A 21243-nucleotide genomic window follows, 5' to 3' on the forward strand; every position below is an offset into this window, starting at 1 on the left:
GCTGAGGCAGGAGGATTGCAAGTGTGAGCCCAGTCTGACTAACTTCGCAAGACACTGTCTCAAAATTTTAAAAGGGCTAGGGATGTGGTTCAGTGGGAAAACCCTAGGTTCAATCCCCAGTACCATTGCTAGGCATGGTGAGGCATGCCTGTAATGTCCGGACTCTGGATGCTGAGGCAGGAGGATCACTGTGAGTTCAAGGCCCAGCCTGGGCTACCACAGTGAGACGCTGCCTAAAAAAATCAAACAAACAAAGAAAATGTGCTCACTTCGGCAACACATATACTAAAATTGGAACAATACAGAGATTACCATGGCCCTTGCACAAAAAACAAAAATGAATACATTTTAAAAATTAAAATAAAAAATAAGAGAGGATTGGACCACATATCACTGGCCTGAAAAAGATCAAAGGTCCAAGTATAGTTTCTACTGAGTGATAACATTAAATAATCATAAGTCAGGGGCTGTCTTAGGTCTAAACATCAGAGGGGAAAAGCAATTTGGAGAAACCCTGGGCTATAGACAGAAAGGAAAATTTCAAAAAAGCATTCATGACTTTGGAGAGAGGAGCAAATATTTTATCCATGAAGCAAGAAAAAAATGTCACAGAATAGTTTTCAGAAAAATATCCGGCTCTTAGCAATTAAAAAAATAACCTAAATTCTAAGATGTCATGAGCCATAACTATTGTTTTCTGTACCACTGAATAAAAACACTAAGCAATGTATGGCATAATGTTTAACATCACAAATCTCATCTTTTGAAAAAAACTTTTAATACCACTTACAAATAGATGTACTATATTTCATCATTGTGAGTCTATAAAAGCAAATATAAACAAAATGTCATATTTAGGGGTTTTTTTGTTTGGCTGGCTGATAGTTTTGTTTTGTTTTTCCATGAAGTATATTGGTACCTTTTAGGTAAACAATACAGTTACATTCATCATTGGGTCGGTTGCTTTTTGAGAAAGGGTCTCCCTATGTAGTCCAGGCTGGCCTTGAACTGGTGGTCACCCTCCTACCTCAGCTTCCCAAATGCTGGGATCACAGGTGTGCATTAGCATGCTGGGCTACTGAAGGAACTCGTAAATATCTTCATGTCCAAGGTCTGTCTTCTGAAACTGCTTTCCAGCTCAGAGTTGTTGACATCTTTCCCCCTCATTGAATATCTCGCTCCATACAGTGAAGAATATTGACAGGAAGCCGGGCATGGCAGTGCACGCCTGTAATCCCAGCACTTGGGAGGCTGAGGCAGGAGGATCACCATGAGTTTGAGGCCAGCCTGGGCTATTCAGTGAATCTGAGGCCAGCCTGAACTACACAGGGAGACTCTGTCTCAAAATATATATACAAGGCATCAATTTTTTAGCCAACTTCTCCACTGCTGCCTCAGAGATTTTACAAAGCTATTTGTACCTATTTTTCTAATTTTGAAATCAGCACTCCATTTAATTTTATTGGACTTCATCAGAGTTTCATCTTTTCTTATCAGTCCCTGCATCGAGGGTCCCACACCAGCTCTGCTCAGGCCCCGTGCAGTATGCACATCTTGGGTGCACTTCGTGCCTGAACACAGCAGAGGCTGAAGCAGAGGAGTGACCAGGTCCTGCTCGAAGGGCGGCCATGGTGCCTGTGCCCGGCCCTGGACGGCAGTCACCTCCTGTGCCACTGCAGGAGACCCATCCTCTGCCACAGGTGCTGGACAGCGAGACAGAGCCTCGGGAGTCCAGGAAGAATGACAGCAAGAACAGTCACCCGGGCAATGGAAGAAAACACAGGGGAATCTCATGGAGGAGGCAGAATAAAATAAGACACAGAGGAAGCTGAAGCAGGGAAAAGGTGAAGGAACTGAGACCTGACCCTGCAGGGCAACAGGAAGAGGAAAGCCTCAAGAGTAGGAGCTGGAAACAGAAGGAAAAGCTGGATGGAGAGAGCCTCAGAGGTGGGGACGTCTCGTGCCCTGATGTGAGGGTCCCACAACAGGGGACCGAGGTGCAGCCTGAGGGGCGACAGTGGCCACCTCTGGGAGGTCACCGAGAAACCGGAGGAGCAAGATCTTAAACTCTCCCCAAAAGGAAAACAGATTTCCCGAAGACGCGCAGTCGCAGCCTAGATGGTCCCTGGGTCAAGGAAGGACAATCCCCACACACGGAGAAAGGATCCACAGCCACAAGAGTCGGAGAAAGTCAGGCGCACCGGGAGAAATGTGAGGTCAGTGCAGACAGAAGCACATCACGGGGTGGCCCGCAGCTGCAAGGTACAGGGTATGCTTAGCAGTGCGACCCTGGAGGAATCCTTCAATGCCTAGCACTGCAGAGAGAGAGAGGGAGAGAGAGAGATTGATTCTGTAAGGAGGGATCATCAGAATGGGCTGCCTGTGCCAAGTGTTTTACCTCTCTAGATGCAGTTTCCTTCCTTCCTTCCCTGTGAAAGACAAGTCCGAGGACAGACCCTACCTTTTGGGTTGAGAGCAAGTGGTGAATGAGGTGTGTAAAGGTTTTAGAAATGTGAACCACTCAGGAAATGTAAGGAATTGGACTTCCTCATGTGCGAGACAAGAGGCTGCAGTCCTAAGCAGTTCATCCAAGGAGGCAGCCTGCTCTTTGCTCCGTACTCCGGCTCTCAGAAAACGGGCTGCAGAGCAGATGGTGCCCGTGACGGGGGAGACAGCCTGGTGGGGCGTCACACAGGGCTGGGAGAGGCAGCCGAGCGGTGTTCAGCAGCTCACTTGGAATGTGCGCCACTTCTTGGGTGCCTAAAATTTACTCAAAGCACAAAGCTACAAAATCCGTGTCCTGATCCAATCAGTGCCTGCATTTAAAGAGAACCCAAACTACATCGGACCCCAGAGGAGCTCGGAACCCTCCAAGAACACTGGTTTCATGATTTCGTTTATGCTCTTAAGAAAAATGTCCAGGCACAAACACCAGCCTTGAAGAATGAAAAGAACACAGTTGAGTGAATCCAACCAACTGCAGACTGAAAATCCTCGGGGGAAGACTGTGTCTGAGCTAAATGTGTGGACTTTTCCTTGTTGCCATTCCCTGAACCATCCGTCATGGCAGCTGTTTCCGTGGCGCACACATTGCCTCAGGGATCACAAGTCTCCTCGGTGACTCAGTGTGAGGAGGGGGCACACGAGTGGTCTGCACCTCTACGCCACCTGGAGGGATTGGAGCCTCTCGGGGGTCCTGGAAGCCGCACTGTGCTCCCAAGAGATGAGTCTGCAGTGCAGTGCTGCCTCTCAGACAACAAAGGGGGGAAGTCAGAAGCCCTGGGTAACTTGAAAATCCCAACTTTTGTTTCTTAAGAGGTGCCAGCACTCCTGTGTTTCTGGCAGTGTGGCTGTAGGCGTTTCCGGCGTGCGAGTCCCTCATGCAAGATGCATTAGCCATGGCTCAGGAGGTGCAGCTTTCTGGCACCGAGGGGTGATGAATAATCCGTTCCAGATATTTCCGAGCCCTTCTCCCTCTTGCCTTTTGATCTTGACTGAGAGAATGCAAGAGACTGAGTGATTTACAACCTAGATTAGTGGTCGTGTTTCTCCAACCTCGGTGCACACAGCTGTCGCTCGGTAACAAGACAGACTCAGGCCACTTGCGGAGGTTGTCGGCGGAGCAAGGTACATCCAACATTGTCGATGACTAGGAGTCACTGTGAAAGTCAGGGCAGAGGAGACAGCTGGCTCCTAAAAGATAAAGAAAATAGCTCACACGTGCGAGGTATAGTTAAGAGATGAGGCGAAAACCAAAGGCTCTTTAGGAGCATCGCATCATTGGAAATGAAAGTGTGATAATGATTCATCAGCTCACTCCTAGATTTAATGTTCCCTTTAGTAATTATTCACTGAAGACTGAAATAAGAGAATCGCTGGTATTTTCACTCTTGAGCTGGGGGGCCGATGTCGTCACTCCAAAAGTTGTTCCGTTCTCACCCAGGTCCGTGTTTCAGGAAGGCTTACAGGGCAGAAGGAAGCAGGCTGGCTTGGTGTCTTTTCCCCGAGGCAGGTGCCTGCCTGGAAGGCGAAGGCGAGGTGCGTCAACGTGACTGCGATTACTCAGCAGAGTTCAAGGAACGAATTGCAGAAAGCGGGGCGAACCATCTTCGAATGGGCTTTCCGGCTGATCCCAGCCAGCTCGGATTTTGCCTTTTCGAATAGTATTTGTCTTAGCATCTCATTTACTGTCAAACTTGGCTGTTTCATCAGCTTTTCAAGCACAAAATTTTCATCCTCAGAGCCGAGCGAGATGACACCACTGTCCTGTGGAGCTTCGGGCACCGGCTCTGTCCCCAAACGCTTGTATGAATCCATGAATAAATCCATATCAATGCACAGCCGCAGCACTGCATGCAGCAGGGTGCCCTCAGGGGAAAGGAGTGTGTGCTAGCCAGGGTCAGGCTGGTGCTTTGGAGGACCGAGGCTTTGCTTCCTGCGTCCGGAGCCCACATACAAGAAGAAAGGATGAGCTACCTATGGGATTTCACATCTCTTACTAGCTCAATTTTTAAAAGTAAAAGCAAACAGGTGAAATTAAAGAATACATTCTGGAATTTTTTTTTTTTTTTTTGTACCAGGGATTGAACTTGGGATCTTGTGCTTTCGAGGCAGGTGGCAGAACCACTGAGCTAAATCCCCAGCAAAGAATACATTCTGTTGAACTCAACCTAAAATATTATTATTTCAGCCAGGCGTGGAGTAATGTCTAGATGCGGGAGGCTGAGGCAGGAGAATCGCTGGGAGTTTGAGGCCAGCCTGAACTACATGGCAAAAACCTGTCTCAAAAAAACAACAAAAAATTTGTTTAACTATTGTTATCTCATCATGTAATCTGTATAGTCTTTCTGTTTATGTGTGTTGGTGTGTGAGGGTGTATGGTGCAGCTTATTATACAAAAGTCTCTCCGGTTTGTTTTTTCAGATATAGCTTAAGTTGGCCTTGAACTCACTATATAGCCCAGGCTGGCCTTGAATTCAAGGTGATCCTCCTGCCTCAGCCTCCTGAGTGCTGGGATCACAGGCGTGCACCACCATGCCTGACTACAACTAGGTTTTCATCCACTGACCGGAGTCGCAGCCAGCAACTTGACCCTGGGCCCCTAGGCCCCTGAAGCCTCATGGAGGGACAGAATGCCGACCTCATTCTGGGCTCCATCCCTGCCAGCATCCCTGGGGACACAGAATCTTGGTCCTCCTGGAGGGGCTCCCACACTGCCTGTCCCTCGAGGTTCAGTGTACAGACTGGGGCTGGCCTCCCTGCCCTGAGCCCTAGATTCGGGTGCAGTGGGACAGTGACATAGCCAGCTTCATCTGCAGGCTGGGCACAAGGCCTTAGACAGCAGCGCCCCAGCTGGGCCGGAAGTTCCAGAGCCTTCCTGAGCCAGGGCTCCCGAGCGGGGGCTTGTGGGACACAGATGTCCACCCAAAATCCCCCTCTCAGCATACCTGAGTCCACTGCAGGGGATGTAGCATTGTCTGCCTCTGATCATAACATACCTCAAGGACATGGTGGGACACTTTTCAGAATAGGACTTGGGGGTGCTGGTTTCCCTGAAGCCACCCGCACGAAGCAGGCCTGACTTCCAGACTGACTCGAGTGAGATGCTTACTCCTTACAGTGTCCTGTCACCTCGCAAAAGACCTGGCCGGGATCCAAAGGACCAGTCCAAGTTCGCCAGAGTTGAGTGATTTGACACTTGTTTAGTTGAACACTGTAACAGAAGGGAGTTCTCCTCCGCCAGCCACGCCCCGTTCTGCCCAATGACGTGGGGCGTCAGATTCCACACCAGATGCTCTAAGGGTGACCTTGGGGATGAGCAGCTCCTGTCAGCAGTGGGGATGGGGATGTGGCCAAAGCCACATCCTGTCACACAGTGAAAGTTGGTGTAGACATAGATGGATTAGGTTTTTATGCTTCTCGTTTTTTTCTCTATTTCTAAGAGTATTTCTGGTGACTTAGGAGGCAGGATGTGTTTACATTAAGAATTTGGTTCTATAGCATCAAACTGTACATCCGTCGTGTGTTCATCATGGACAGCTGTGATGAGTTGAGCCCCGAGTACCTAAACTTTATCCGTGGTGTGGTTGACTTGGAGGACCTGCCCCTGAACATCTCCCGAGAAATGCTCCAGCAGAGCAAGATCTTGAAAGTCATCCGCAAAAACATTGTTAAGAAATGCCTTGAGCTCTTCTCTGAATTGGCAGAAGATAAAGAGAACTACAAGAAATTCTAAGAGACAGTCTCAAAAAATCTGAAGCTTGGAATCCACGAGGACTCCACTAACAGGCGACGCCTTTCTGAGCTGCTGCGCTATCATACTTCTCAGTCTGGAGATGAGATGACATCCCTGTCTGAGTACGTGTCTTGCATGAAGGAGACACAGAAGTCCATCTACTACATCACTGGCGAGTGCAAGGAGCAGGTGGCCAATTCTGCCTTTGTGGAGCGCGTGCGGAAACAGGGCTTCAAGGTGGTGTACGTGACTGAGCCCAACCATGAATACTGCGTACAGCAGCTCAAGGAGTTTGACGGGAAGAGCCTGGTCTCCGTGACCAAAGAAGGCCTGGAGCTGTCTGAGGATGAGGGGGGAAAAAAAAGGTGGAGGAAAGCAAGGCCAAGATTGAGAACCTGTGCAAACTCATGAAGGAAATCTTAGATAAGAAGGTTGAGAAGGTGACAATCTCCAAGAGACTTGTGTCTTCACCTTGCTGCATCGTGACTAGCACCTATGGCTGGACTGCCAACCTGGAGCGAATCATGAAGGCCCAGGCTTTCTGAGACAACTTTACCATGCGTTACCTGATGGCCAAGAAGCACCTGGAGATCAACCCTGACCACCCCATTGTGGAGACGCTGTGGCAGAAGGCTGAAGCTGACAAGAATGACAAGGCTGTCAAGGACCTGGTGGTGCTGCTGTTTGAGACTGAGCTACTGTCTTCTGGCTTCTCCCTGGAGGATCCCCAGACCTACTCCAAACATATCTACCGCATGATCAAGCTGGGCCTGGGCACTGATGAAGATGAGGTGACCCCGGAAGAGCCCAGTGCTGTTGTTCCTGATGAGATCCCTCCCCTCGAAGGGGATGAGGATGCATCTCGGATGGAAGATGTTGATTAGGAGCTTCCACTGTAGGAAACCTGTGCCCTCTGTACAGTGTCTCCATGGCTCCTCCAGCAGCATGACTGGCCCTGTCCCACCTCGTTCCCTCTGCTGATGTCTAGTGGTTTCTTCTGCCCTGTGTGGAAAGCAGGAAGCAAGGGTCTCAAGCCCCACCCCTCCATAATTTGACAGCAAGGTTGGATGTTGTGATCTTATTTTTTGTTTATTTTGTTCTGAAATTAAAAGTATGCAAAATAAAGAAGATGAAGTTTTATACAAAAAAAAAAAAAAATTTGGTTCTTGGGGCCGGGGATTTAGCTCAGTGGTGCTACTGCCTGCCTGTCAAGTGAAAGGTCCTGAGATCCAGTCCCATTACAAAAAAAAAAAAAATTTGTCTTTTCTCCTGCTATATTAGTCAGCTCTTCATTACTGGGACCAAATACCTGACACACACAATTTAAAGGAAAAGGGGTCATATGACTTACAGTTCTAGAGAGTTCAGTCCATGGCTGGCTGACCCCAAGGTGGAAGCATCATGGTGGAAGGGCCTGCTGGAGGAAAGTTGCTCACCTCGTGGCAGTCAGGAAGCAGAGTGGGAAAGAGCCAGAGGGAGGGGAAAGGGCCAGGGTAAGAAAATACCCTGCAAAGCCACACCTCAGTGACCTATGACCCCAGCCAGGCCCCACTTCCTAATGGCACAATGAGCTTATGGCCCACCATCTAATCATCTACAGAAAGCCCCACCACTGTTATATGAGGCTTTTCAGGGAAACTTTAGATCTGAAAAGCCTATATCCATCTCATTATGCAAAATTCATTCAACCCATCTCTAGGAGCTGCTAAAGTCTCAACTGTCCTAGCATTTCTCGAAAGGGCAATTCCATTCCCTTCTGAGACTCAAGCCAGCTGAAGGGTGTTCTTGTCAGGCATTTGGTCACAGCAGTGAAAAGCTAATACTGTATACCCATTAATTGGACTATTGTTGTTTAATTCCCGGATCCCCAGTTACTGAACTTAAGAGGGAAGAAAAACTGTCTTCCTTGACAATCTAAAAAAGAAGAGCAAAAATACTGCAAAGAAGTGTTTATGTGATTGAGTGAGAAGGAAGATAAGTCACCTTGATGCTGCAATGGCCCTTTTCAGTCTCTTTGGAGCATCTCTCTCCCCCTGGGGACCTGGCCCTCTTGCCCCAGATGTAACTATCAATGATAATGCCACCCTCTCCTACTGTGACAGAGCAGCCATTTAACCCCGACTGGACCATGACGGCACCTGTCCCTCTGGCCACACCCAGAGTCTCACAGCCAATCAGGGTCATGCTGCACACAGCTGATAGGACAGAGAGACCTCCTTCCTGCTCTGTGCCCTGCCTTGCCATTTGGTTTTAAATGGCAGTGTGGAACACCGATTGATTGCCACCACTGTTCTCTTGCTGTAATGAAAGGCAGCAGCCCAAGCTAAGCCAGTGTCACAGTTTCTATTTAGATGTCCCCAGATCCTTGTATGCTCATAGGGTGGCTTTGGAGGTGACTGGATCATTGGGGCTGATACCAGAAGATTCATCCACAGATGAGTTTAAAGCTAAGTGTGATGTTGGTGGGAGGAGATGGGTCACTGGAGGCATGGCCTGGAAGGGTCTATCACCTTCCTCTTCCTTGATCCCTCCATGCTTCCTGTCTGCTATGCCATGGACTGTTTCTCCTCTGTGATGTCCTTCTGCCAGCTGACTATGGACTGGAACCTCTTCACATTGTGAGTCAAAATAAACCTCTCCTCCTTTAAGGTGTGGATCTTGGGTATTGTGTACCAGTGACAAGAAAGTAACCAAGACAGCTAGGAACTCCTAGGTCCACTGTAAGCCTTATGCTAGCCCGGCTGCACGTGCCAACCTCTTCTTTCGAGCAATTACACATGCACCAGGGGTGTACAAGCAGTCTGGCAGCTCCACACTCTCACCAACACTTGCTGTTATCAGAACTAAAAACCTTACCAATTCTTTAGGATTATTATAATCAATCTTGTTACTATTTGAAGCCTTTTTGTTTCCCTATTTATATCTCTTTCTAAAATAGCTTGCTAATTTTATACTCATTTCTGGGATAGCAGAACCTCACTCCAGTTGCTCCTTGTTAATGCTGCTTCTTAGCATGGGACACCATTGCCTTTTCCACTTCTGTGGATGCTGTCTATGTGGGACAGTTTTCCAGCTTGTGAGCTTGGGACTGCAGGGTTTGGTGCTGCCTCGGTCACCAGTGCAAGACCTTTCACGTCCTCAGGGAATATTTGTGGAATGAGTGAAGGAAGCGCATGGTGAAGTGGTGAGGAGCTCTGAGGTCAGGTGCATCCAGCTCAGGTTTCCAGGTATTTCCCACCTTAGCGACGTAGCTTTCAATCTTTGCAGCAATCTCCTAAAGTGGGCATGATTACTGGTGTAATCCAGATTTTACATAAAGAAACCAAGACACAGAGAAGTTGAGTAACTCCCAAAGCCACTCAGCAAGTTAAAGGCAGACAAGGATTTAAGCCTGGGCTCTGGCTGCAGGAAATATGTTCTTAATATGACGAAGTTTCTCTCTCAGACTAGTGTCTGCCTCAAAGGATTGTTATGAGGGTTAAGTGATGTAACAGAGTGCTTTCAAGTCAGGCGTAGTGGCGCAGGCCTGTAATCTCAGCACTCAGGAGGCTGAGGCAGGAGGATCACCTCAAATCTGAGGCCACCTTGGGCTATATAGTGAGTTCAAGGCCAGTTTGGACTACATAGCAAAACCCCATCTTTTTTTAAAAAAAATAGAGGGCTGGGGATTTAGCTCAGCGGTTTTGCCGCCTGCTTTGCAAGTGCAAGGACCTGAGTTTGATCCCCAGTGCCAAAAAAAAAAAAAAGGAAATAAAAAAAATACAAACAGCCTTGTAGGGACTGGAGGTGGAGATCAGGAGTAGAGCAGTTGTGTGAGGTCCTTGGCGCCATCCCAGGACCCTCAGAAAACTCATCTTTTCCAAGCTTAAGTGGACAGTAAGAGTAGAGTTCAGGATCCATATACAGCTGTAGCAGATCTGATTATGATTCAGGATCGTAAACATCTGTAACGCCTCTGAAGAGCTTAAAATGTCTCCATACTGAAAGAGTGTCCACTATTATGTGTCTATAGCAATGGTGTCATTAAGCCTCCCTCCCTCTCTCTCTCTCTCTGGTTCTGGGTATTGAACCCAGGGCCTTCTCATGGAGCCACAGCCCCACCCCCATTTAGTGACTCACCCCCAAAGTGGGATCAAACTTGCAGGCCTCCTGCCTCAGCCTCCCAGAGTGCTGGGATTTCAGGCCTGTGCCACCACAAACAGCCATTAATCTTTTCAAAATTTTTATTTTTTATGAGTACATTTTTGCAGTACACAGTGCTTGCATCTCTTGTGGGGCGTCGGTGCGTGAACATAACACATCTTCATTCTTTTTCATCCCTTCTCCCCCTTGCTATCCATTCCATTTGCAAAAGATTATCTCCCTACTTCCTATTATCTATTGTTTTGTTTTGGTTTTTATTTATCCTTTGGGTTTCTCATATAAGAGAAGCCATGTGATATTTAAGCTTGTGTGTCTGATTTATTTCATTTAGACTTATGGTCTCAAGGTGCATCCATTTTCCTAAAAATGTCCCAAGTTTATCCTTCTTTATGGCATAGTAGTATTCCATTTTGTGTAAATACCACATGCCTCTGGTGATGGACCTATAGGCTGTTTCCCAGCATTAGCTACTTTGAGTTGTACTGCTATAAACACGGGTGTGCATGGATCACTGTGGTATGATGCCTGTAACTCTTTTGGTAAGATATTAAAAGGGGAATAGATTTCCTTTCATTTCTCTATGCGTTAAAAAAGCAACACCCTGGGTCGGGGATTTAGCTCAGTGGTTTCACCGCCTGCTGCGCAAGCACAAGGATCTGAGTTCAATCCCCGGTACCAAAAAAAAAAAAAAAAATCAACACCTTCCTCCCTCCAGAAAAGCAATGCGAGTAAATGTTTTTTTTCCAGTACCGGGAATCAAATTCAGGGCCCTAAGATTCCCAGGCAGCACGGTGCCACTGAGCTACATCCCCAGCCCAGTGTGAGTAAACGTTTAAGGAGACAATTAAAACACGCGTTCCTGACTCAGCTCCGGCAGATTCCTCACGTCTGTCCCCACAGCAGCAGGCCAACAAGGTGAGGAACAGACCCTGGCCTAAGAGTCGGAAGCCTCCAGTCACACACGGCCGTGCTCCACTCACAAGAGGGCGCTTCCCGCGTCTCCACCTCACATTGTTTGCCAAGGAAGCTAAGACCAGGGATGCAGGACTCTCTGGGAATACCAATGTCGTTGACGCTTCCTCCGCAGTTCTTCACTTGGGATAATCTGTTGAAGACCCTGTGAATGAATACTGTGTAAAAAGGTGTACAGACTCCTTTAAGGGTCATGTCTGGTGCCCTAGCGTGCAGGGGCCTGGTCCGTCCCCAGCTGGCACAAACCAAGCCCAGCTGCTCTGGGGCCTCTGCAGAGGACTGGAGAGGAGCGGTAAAGCCGGGCGGGAGAAGTGGCCACCAAGGTAGCATGCAAGGTGTGTAATAAAATAAAATGTAATGTGTATAAAATGCACACATTAAAGCACATGCCCCTGAGTACCATGCCCACTAACCGGAGGCAGGGCTGTGGCTGGTCTCGGGAGGGCCTGGGCCCTTGCTGTCCCAGCTGAAGGACACACTGGAGGGAAGAGAGGCAGGCGCCTACTTAGAAGAGCTCTCACAGGCGCAGTGGGATGGTAAGCATCCAGATAATAATAGTGGCTATGGATTAAATTGGATCGAATTAACAGAATCCAGGATCTTCCAACATATGAGGCATGGAATTCTTATTTACAGAGAATCCCAGCAAATACAAATTGAAGGAATAAGCCTGTCATCCCAGCACTGGAGAGGCTGAGGCAAGAGGATCTCTGAGAGTTCAAGGCCAGCTTGCACTATGTAGAGAGATGTGTCTCAAAAAAATATGGAATAGGACCAGGGATTTAGCTCAGTGGTTTCGTCACCTGCTGCGCAAGTGCAAGGAACTGAGTTTGATCCCTGGTACCGAAAAAAAAAAAAAAAGGAATAACCGATTGAGGAAATCATCATGATTTCACCAGTGTATTGACTGATTCAGTCAATGGCTGTGGAAAGCACAGGATAAAACTGCTGGACCAGGAGCTATGGGCACGCTGTGTGTGGACGTCACCCCGAAGTGTGTGTGCTGTGACAGGAAGCAGAGACACTGCATACAACGTCTACCCAGGTGATCAGACAGGGCCAGGTTAGGAGAAACCCACACAAACCCTCTTTACTCTGGTATTTTAAAAGAAAAAGAAACTCAGCAAAGCTATTTGAGATGAAAGAGGCAGAGTTTGACTTGACTATTAAATCCTAAGTTGGATTTTGGATTGTTAAAAACACAGGTAATGCCGGATGAGGTGGTACATGCCTGGAATCCCAGCACTCTGAGAGGCTGAGGCAGGAAGATCGCACATTCAACCCTGTCCTGGGCAACTTAGCTGTCTGAAAATAAAAACTAAAAGGGCCGGAGATATAGCTCAGTGTGAAGGCCCTGGGTTCAAACCTCAGTATAGTGAAAATGCCACGTGTGTGTGTGTGGAGGGGTGTAGATATATAAGAGCATTGGAGAAATTTGGTTTTTGGTTGTTATTTTTAAAATTTCAATAGTACCTAAATTTTATTTTATTATTTTTTATTTTTTGATACCGGGAATCGAACTTGGGACCTTGCACTTACAAAACAGGTGATGGAACCACTGAGCTAAATCCTTGGCCCCTTTTTTTTTTGTAAATTTGAAATAATAAAGCCAAATCTCTGGAATATGACTAAGGTATAATGGTTACATAGGAGAAGGTCTTTTTTCCCAGGAGAAAAGAATTGAGAAGTTAGGAATGTGGCATAATGGTGGGAGTCCTTGTGCTATTCTCTGACCACTTCTACAGGGTGGAAAGTCTTCAAAATAAAAAGACTGGAGAAAACTGCATCAGCCCAGGCCTGGGACACAGCTCCCTGCCAGGCGGGTTCACTCATTCATGTCTGTGTTTAACGTCGACTTTGTTATTACTCAGTCTTGTAAAATCCCAGTACTTTAAACATAGTAATTATTTCGGACCACATAGAACAATGAATGCAGTTAAATTCCTCGCCCCTGAAATTTATTATTTAGAGTTTATTTCCTTTGGAGAAACACAGTGGAAAAGGAATCATCCAAAAATGCTGCTTCTGTTTTTCTAAGAAAGAAATTGTGTTCTCATAAAGAGCAAATGCCCACTCCACCATGGGCTGTTGAGTCACAGGGCTGGACGGGAAAGGGAAGATGAACCTGAGATCCCAGGTGAAATTTTAACTTGGAAAGGGAAGCCAGGCCTGGATGGTGCACACCTGTGATCCCAACACTCTGGGAGGCTGAGGCAGGTTCAAGCCCAGCCCGGGGAACTTAGTGATTTAGTGAGACCCTGTCTCAAAAGAAAAAATGAAAAAGGGCTGTGGATGCAGCTCAGGGGGAAGGCCTTGGGTTCAATCCTCAGCACAATAAAATAAATTTTTAAAGGGGTGTAGCTCCATGTGAAGGCCCTAAATTCAACCCCCAATATCACCAAAACAAACAGACAAACCCCAGAAAACCAAGCTTCAGGGGATCTTAGTAACGGGAGCATCTGGTTTTAGCCTGAGCCCTGCCCAGCTGCAGCTGCATGAACGGGGAGCACCGGGTCAGCACCTGGCGGCCTCTGACCCGCGGGGGTGGGGTCCCCACTGTCCTTCCGGTAGGGCTCCCCAGGCCTCCTGGCCGAAGGGGCCCAAGACTGTGGGGAAGGCACCGAGCCCCGCCCCGCCGGGATCCGCTCTGTCCCGGACCCGGGTGCCAGGCCGCAGCCCGGGGGTCCGCAGTGCGCTCTTGTGCTTCTCTCCGTTTCAGGCTTCACTGTTAGTTGAGCTGCGCGTCCTGAGACCAGGGTCGGGGACAGAGCGCAGCACACGGGGTCGCCTTGGCTCATTTTCCTCCCTAGACTCCAGCAAGGGCCCCTCACTGCCCACAAGCCCAAGGGCTCCGTGAGCGCAGCACAGGAGGTGCGTTTTAGGGTGTTTTTGTTTTTTTCCATTTGTTTTGGGGACTGGGGATTGAACCCAAGGCCTTCACACTTAGCTACATCCCCAGCGCTCGCTCGTTCTCTCTGTCTGTCTCTGTCTGTCTGTCTGTCTCTCTCTCTCCCTCTGTCTCCCCCCACCCCAGGGTCTCACTAAGTCCCTACATTGTCCAGTCTGGGCTCAAAGTTATGATCCTCCTGCCTCAGCCTGCCAGAGTGCCGAGATTCCAGGCGCGTGATCCCACCCCCAGCTGGGAGGCTGGCTGCAGAGAGAGAGAAGCGCTGCAGACACCTGAACAAAGAAGGGAGCCGGCGGGTCAGTCCAGAGTTAGTTTCCTGGTAAGGTTGGACAGACGCGGAACAATAGGAAACAAGTGGCCTGCTCACTTTTGCTTACGCCAGTTGCTCACAGCAGAAGAATTAAAGCAGGGGAGCTTCGTTGTCATGCCAACCAAAACCGGCCTGTTGGGAAAACTGGCTGTTATCTCTCCCCATCTCTCCGAGGTCAGATAACATCTTGGTTTCGGTGGATGACATGGAACTTAAGCACGAGTGACTCCATTTTCGTTTTCAGCCTGGTCTGTTGGGACCCACGGAAAGAACTTCGTCCAAAACAATTCAATAACCACGACTTTTTTTTTTTGGTACCAGGAATCGAACTCAGGTCCTTGTGCTTGCGAAGCAGGTGGCAGAACCACTGAGCTAAATTCCCCGCCCTAGTAACCGCAACTGTTTAAAAGTCATGGATGGACTCAGTAGCAGAATGGAGGGGACAGAATGAAGATTCGGTAAACTTGAAGCTGGAACAAAGGAAATGACTGATGTAAATAACAGAGAACAGGGGCCGGGGATTTAGCTCAGCGGTGCCACTGCCTGCCTCGCAAGCACAAGGTCTGGAGTTTCATCCCCAGTACCAAATAAATAAATAAATAAATAAATAAATAAATAAATAACAGAGAACGTGGAGTAAGAGAAAGAACGAAGCACAGAGTGGTAGGCGTAGGTGGGACTAGGATAAAGGACCAATCTGCATCTCATCTGCTGGGCTTCTGTCTTAGCCATGTCCATGTCTGTTTCCTTTTGCATCACTGGTGTTTATACTGCTGCATATCTTGGTGATGATATGGTATCCTTTTTGCTCTTTATTTATCCTTTTGGTTTCTCATATAAGAGAAGCCACATGATATTTAAGCTTGGGTGTCTGATTTATTCATTTAGCATTATGGTCTCAAGGTGCATCCATTTTCCTACAGATGCCTCAAGTTTATCCTTCTTGATGGCAGTGTAGTAGTCCACTGTATGTAAATACCACATTTTCTCTGTCCATTCATCTGTTCATGGACATATAGGCTGTTTCCAAGATTTAGCTATTATGAGCTGTGCTGCTATAAACATGGTATGCACGTATCACTATGGTATAGTGTCTTTAACTCTTTTGGGAAGATACCTAGAAAGGGAATAACTGGGTCAAGTGGAATTTATATTTTTAGTTTTTTGAGGAATCTCCATATGGATTTCCATAGTGGTTTTACCAGCTTACATTCCATCCAACAATGGAGAAAAGTTCTTTTCTCTCCACAGCCTCGCTAGCATTTGTGATTGGCTGATTTCTTGATGGTGGCCATTCTTTCTGGAGTGAAGTAGAATCTCAGTGTTGTTTCAATTTGCATTTCTCACATGGCCAGCGATGCTGAACATGTTTTCTTTTTTGTTTGGGGGATTTTTATTTTGGTTCTGGGGATCAAATTCAAGACCTTGTGCTTACAAGGCAGGGGACGGAACCACTGAGCTAAATCCCCACCCCACGGAGGTTCTACTTTTTTTGACATATTCTCAATGTCATATATTCTAGTCCTTTGACTGAGGAATAGCTGGCAAAACCTTTTTCCCATGCTGTATGTCGTCTTTCACTCTGTGGGTCATTTCGTTTGCCGTGCAGCAGATTTTTACTTTGAATGTCCCCATTTTTTGAGACAGGATCTCATTAAATCGCTAAATTGTCTAGGGTGGATTTGAACTCCTGACCCTCCTGCCTCACATCTCAGCATGCTGGGTTACAGGAGTGCACGACCACACCCACCTAAAAACATTAATTCCTATCTCACAAAGAAAAAAGGCATACCCGTGAATGATTGCTAATCCTAATGAAGCGACTGGAGTCCAGGGAGTGCACTGGGGGCAGGAGGGTGTCCTGGGGTGGATTTTTTTTTTTTTTTTTTTTGCCGATCTTCACCATCATGATTTCCAAAATCCATAGGAGGAAAAGGAAGAGCTTGCTGTAGTCCTGCACACACCCCAGGTAGTGTGAGGAAAGCGAGGATCAGGAGTGATAGAGAAATGGGCACCCCGAAGCGCCCTGGCCTAGGCGCTAGCAACAGACGCCTCTGCCACCGCGATTGCTGCACCTGTGGCTTGGAGGTGCCCTGCCGAGGGACAGCGACTCACCCGGGTTTAGCTCTGCCCGGGCCAAGCCGGCCCCTTGGACGCAGCTCCTGTGGGCTGAGACTGTTGCGTGGCCCCATCGCCCGCCGCACTCCGAAACATCCCGCCCCGGGACTTCACGGTAACCCTTGGTTTAGTTGCGACTCCTGTCTCGAAGTTTTCCCGGGTCAGGGCTGATGCCGGTCTGAGGGTCTGAGCCTAGGCCCTGCTGAAGTCTCCGCTTACCAGGAGCCCAGGAGCCCTGAGTGGTTTCTCCTCCCCTGTCCTGGTAGAGGATCCCTGTCTCCCGCGTTCGTGCCTCCCACATGTTATTCAGCAAGTCTTCCAGTGCATTCGTTTTTGTTGCTCTTCTTTCTTTCTGCTTGTTTTTGCTTATTTAAAAAACAATTTTTCTTTTGAGATAGGGTCTCGCTACAGATTCCAAGCTGGCCTTGAACTCACTGTGTAGCCCAGACTAGCCTCAAATTTGCAGCGATCTTCCTGCCTCAGCCTCTCAGGGGCTGAGATTACAAATATGTGCCACGATGCCCAGCTTTCTGCTTTCTTTTTGAATCATCCTATTTTAAACCTTTTTTGTTACTTGAGTATTAAATAATTTTGATATTTCCTTCACAAGGAGTGAAAGCATTGGAGGCTATGAGTTTTTTCTTGGTATGGCCTTAAGTTTGTCTTATGCACTATGACCTGTACTATTATTTTCTATTAACCATTGCTTAAGGTTTTCAAGTTGAGGTTTGTCGTGTCCCTCCATTTACTGCTGCTGTTTCTCTTTTATTACATTTTCATTTCACTGCTATCTGGAAAAGCAGGATATAGTCTCTTCTTTGGGGATAATTTAAGGCTTTCTTTATGACAAAATGTTTCCATAAATTGAAGTATTTATTTCTTAATGCTAGCAATGAAAGTGAGTTCTGGCTGTAGGTTCAAAAATATATCTAGATTTAGAAATTGTTGGAAATGTTTTTCTGGTCACATAATAAAAGTAGTATCTATTTGCTGCATTAAGTGTAACAATATATAGAGATGCACATATACAAAACCATGTTTTCCCCCACCCCCCAAGCCCTTGTTAAAAGCAAGGGAAAAAATCCTCTCATTTTTTTCATTTATAAATCTTAAGTTACATTATTGTATCATCTTTTTCCCTTAATACTTAGAAAGGGTAGTAATTGTTCAGCTTTTATTTTGTTTGTTCTTCTATTTCACAAACTTTGTGCTTCATATATTTTGATATTTATAAGTCAGCTTTTCATTGTTGTGACTAAATACCTGACATAAACAACTTAACAGAGGAAAGAGAAATTTTGGCTCACAATTTCAGAGGTTTCAGTCCAAGGAAGAAACACCATGGCAGACAGGCATGACAGAAGAGAGCTGCTCACTTCATGGGGGTGAGGAATCAGAGTACCAGGAAGAGCCAGAATAGAGATAGCCCTCCCAAGAGATAGACTACTTCCCCCTGCTAGTTCCCCCCAAGTATGAACTCATCCAAGGTGAATCCATTGATAAGGTAGCACCCTCTTGACCCAGCTGCCTTCCTATAGCTCCACCCCAGAAAGCATGAGACTTTGGGGAAACATTTTATCTATTTTTTTCCATACCGGGGATCAAACTCAGGACCTTGCACTTGCAAGGCAGACGTAGTGCCACTAAGCTAAATCCCCAGCCCTGGGGGGACATTTTAGATCTGAACTATGACTGTGTTTAAAGTTTCACAGTATTTATATATGAATTGTGTATAACTCCCTTTGTTACTAAGCAAACTTTTTGGGCTGTTTTCTTCCATTTAGCCTTGAATTAAAGATCATAACCCTCACTTTCTTTTTATTAAATTGGCTGACTGAAACTATGTTCATTCTTTATTTTTATTCTCTCCAAGATCTTTTATCTTCCATGCGCATCTTATAGGCGTGGTTGGTTTTTATTCTTTCACCTAATAAGGGTCTTTATTTTTTATTTTAATTTTTAATTGACACATGGGGCACATGTATACAATATGCAGTAATTGAATCAGGGTAAATAGCATTTCTGTCTCCCCAAATATTACCATTTCTATGTGTTGGGACCCTTCAGACTCTTCTCCTCTAGTTATATTGAAATGTTTAACTAATTGTTATGGACTATAGTACCCTACAGTGCTACAGAACATTAGAACTCACTACTCTTTTTTTTCTTCTTCTCCTTCTTCTCCTTCTTCTTCTTCTTTTGAGACAGGCTCTTGCTATGTCGTCCAGGCTGGCCTTGAACTTGCTATGTAGCCAAGTGGGGCCTTAAACTTGTGGAGATCCTCCTGCCTCAGCCTCCCAAGTGCTGGGATTACAGGTGTGTGCCACCAAGCCCAGCTTAGTTTTCTACCCCTCTCCCTTCCTGGCCTCTAGTGACTTCTGTCCTGCTCTCTGCTTCGATGTGTTCCTCATTGTAGCTTCCATGGACAAGTGGCACCACATGGTCCTCCGCTCACTGTGCCTGACTTATCTCACTTAGCGCAGTGACCTCTAGTTCTACCCATATTGCTGCAAATAACAGGATTTCATCCTTTTTATGCCTAAGTAATATTCCACTGTGTATATACATTTCTTTTATCCATTCCTCTGTTGAAGGACACTCAGGTTCTTTCTATCTCTTGGCTATTGTGAGAACTTCTGTAGAAGGCATGTTTTAGACAGAAAAATGTCACTTCTCTTGGATGTGTATCCCGTAATGGGATTGCTGGATCATGTGGCAGTTCTATTTTCAGGGTTTGGGATTTGTTTTCTTTTTGTTCTCCTGGTACTGAGCATTGAACCCAGGGTCGTTCACATGCCAGGCACAGGCTCTGCTGCTGGGCTTCATCCCAGCCTCATGTTTAGTTTTTGGGGGCCCCTTACTGTCTGCCACAACAGCTGGGCCAATTTCCATTCCCACAAGGAGCACAAGAGCTCCCTTTCTCGCTGCCATTGCCAACATCTGTGGGTTTTCTTCTTGTCTGTTTGATGATAACCATTCCAACTGGGGGAGGGGATGTCTCCCCATGGTTTTGATTTGCATTTTCCTGTGATTAATGATGAACATTTTTACACATGCTTGTTGGCTTATTTGTATGTCTTCTCTTGAGAAATGTCCATGCAGGCCATTTGCCCATTTTTAAAATACATTTTTTCATTTTGGGGATTGAACTGAGTTCCTTCTACATTGCAGATGTAATCCCTTGTCAGATGGGCAGTTCACGAGAATTTCCTCCGCCCTGCAGTGCGGCCTGTCTCTCCCCTCGGCTGGCATTTCCTTTGCCGTGCAGAAAGAAGCCTCTTAGTTTCACATAATCCCATTTGGCCCATAGCTTTGCTTTCATTTTCTGCACTTTCGGGGGTCTTATCCAGAAAATCTTTGCTGAGATCAGTGTCTTGAAGTGTTTCTCCTAGTAGTTTCTCCTCGTAGCTCCATAATTTCAGGTCTGACATTTCGATCCTTGATTCATCTTGAGCCGATTTCTGCACGTGGTGAGAAGTGAGGGTGTAGTTGCCCTCTCCAGACAGACAGCTGGCTTCCCAAGCACCCCTTGCTGAAGAAACTGCCCTTCTCCAGGTATGCTTTTGGCACCTAAGTGGAAAAGTCAGTTGGCTGTGAGATGCAGAAAATACACACACACACGCACACATGATAAAATCAAAGAAAAAAATAGGGAAACCCTACATTTCCACTACTCAGAGAGCAGCGGTAACATTTTGTTATATTTCTTTCCTTTTTTATGCATTAAGTATAAAGTTTTAACCATATTTTTAAAGTATAAAAGTCGTTCTATATGGCAAAATGATTAAAGATATAAAGAAAAGTCTAAAAAAATTCAAGTAGGGCCAGGGATTTAGCTCAATGGTTCTGCCACCTGCCTTGTAAGCACAAGGACCTGAGTTCAATCCCCAGTACTAAAAATAAAAATAAAAAAATTCAAGTTACCTTCTACATTGTCTTAGTTACTTTCCTCTTCGCTGAGACAAAATACCTGATAGCCAGAGTTCAAGGAGGAAAGGTTTATTTCAACTCACAGTTTGTAGAGGTTTCAGTCCATAATTGGCTGGCTGCAAGGCAAGGTGGTTTGGCAGAGGGCCATCCCAGAGGAGAAACAGTCCATGGCAGGCAGAAAGCAGCAAAAGCAGCAAGCAGCAAATGATGACAGCAGCCTTCTTTCTGTCCCTCACATTCTCTCCAGGCTCCATGCTCTTAGGGTAGGTAGTACTCACACCAAGGATGGGTCTTCCCACCATCCACACTCAGAACTATGCCAAAGCAATCAGTGGACTAACTTAGTAATCACACACCCTTTAATCCCAGCATCACACACTTAATGCCAGCATCACACACTGTAGATCCAGCCAGCTCTGAAAAGTCCTATCTATGACTTTGGGGGGACATGAGGCTTTGGGGAAACATTTAGATACAAGCCATAATAGGAATTATTCCTACCTGTAGGTTCACTTTCCAGAAATAACTTTCAGTATTTTCTGAGTTTTCTTTCTCCTGAAGAACACTTTCAGTTATACTTCTACACCTCAATTCCTTCCATTAAAGATGAGAACTTTATTTTACTAC

General features: G+C 46.5%; 2 pseudogenes; both read left to right on the forward strand.

The window, feature by feature from the left end:
* Positions 1 to 261: 261 nt before the first annotated feature.
* On the forward strand, positions 262 to 360 carry LOC147830167 (U6 spliceosomal RNA; annotated as a pseudogene).
* Positions 361 to 6006: 5646 nt separating this feature from the next.
* LOC101714884 (heat shock protein HSP 90-beta pseudogene) lies at positions 6007 to 7128 on the forward strand (annotated as a pseudogene).
* The last annotated feature ends 14115 nt before the right edge of the window (positions 7129 to 21243 follow it).

Source organism: Heterocephalus glaber, unplaced genomic scaffold (assembly GCF_053883595.1).
Source record: "Heterocephalus glaber isolate CG9 unplaced genomic scaffold, H.glaber_assembly_v1.0 deba00000331, whole genome shotgun sequence".
Taxonomy (NCBI): Eukaryota; Metazoa; Chordata; class Mammalia; order Rodentia; family Bathyergidae; genus Heterocephalus; species Heterocephalus glaber.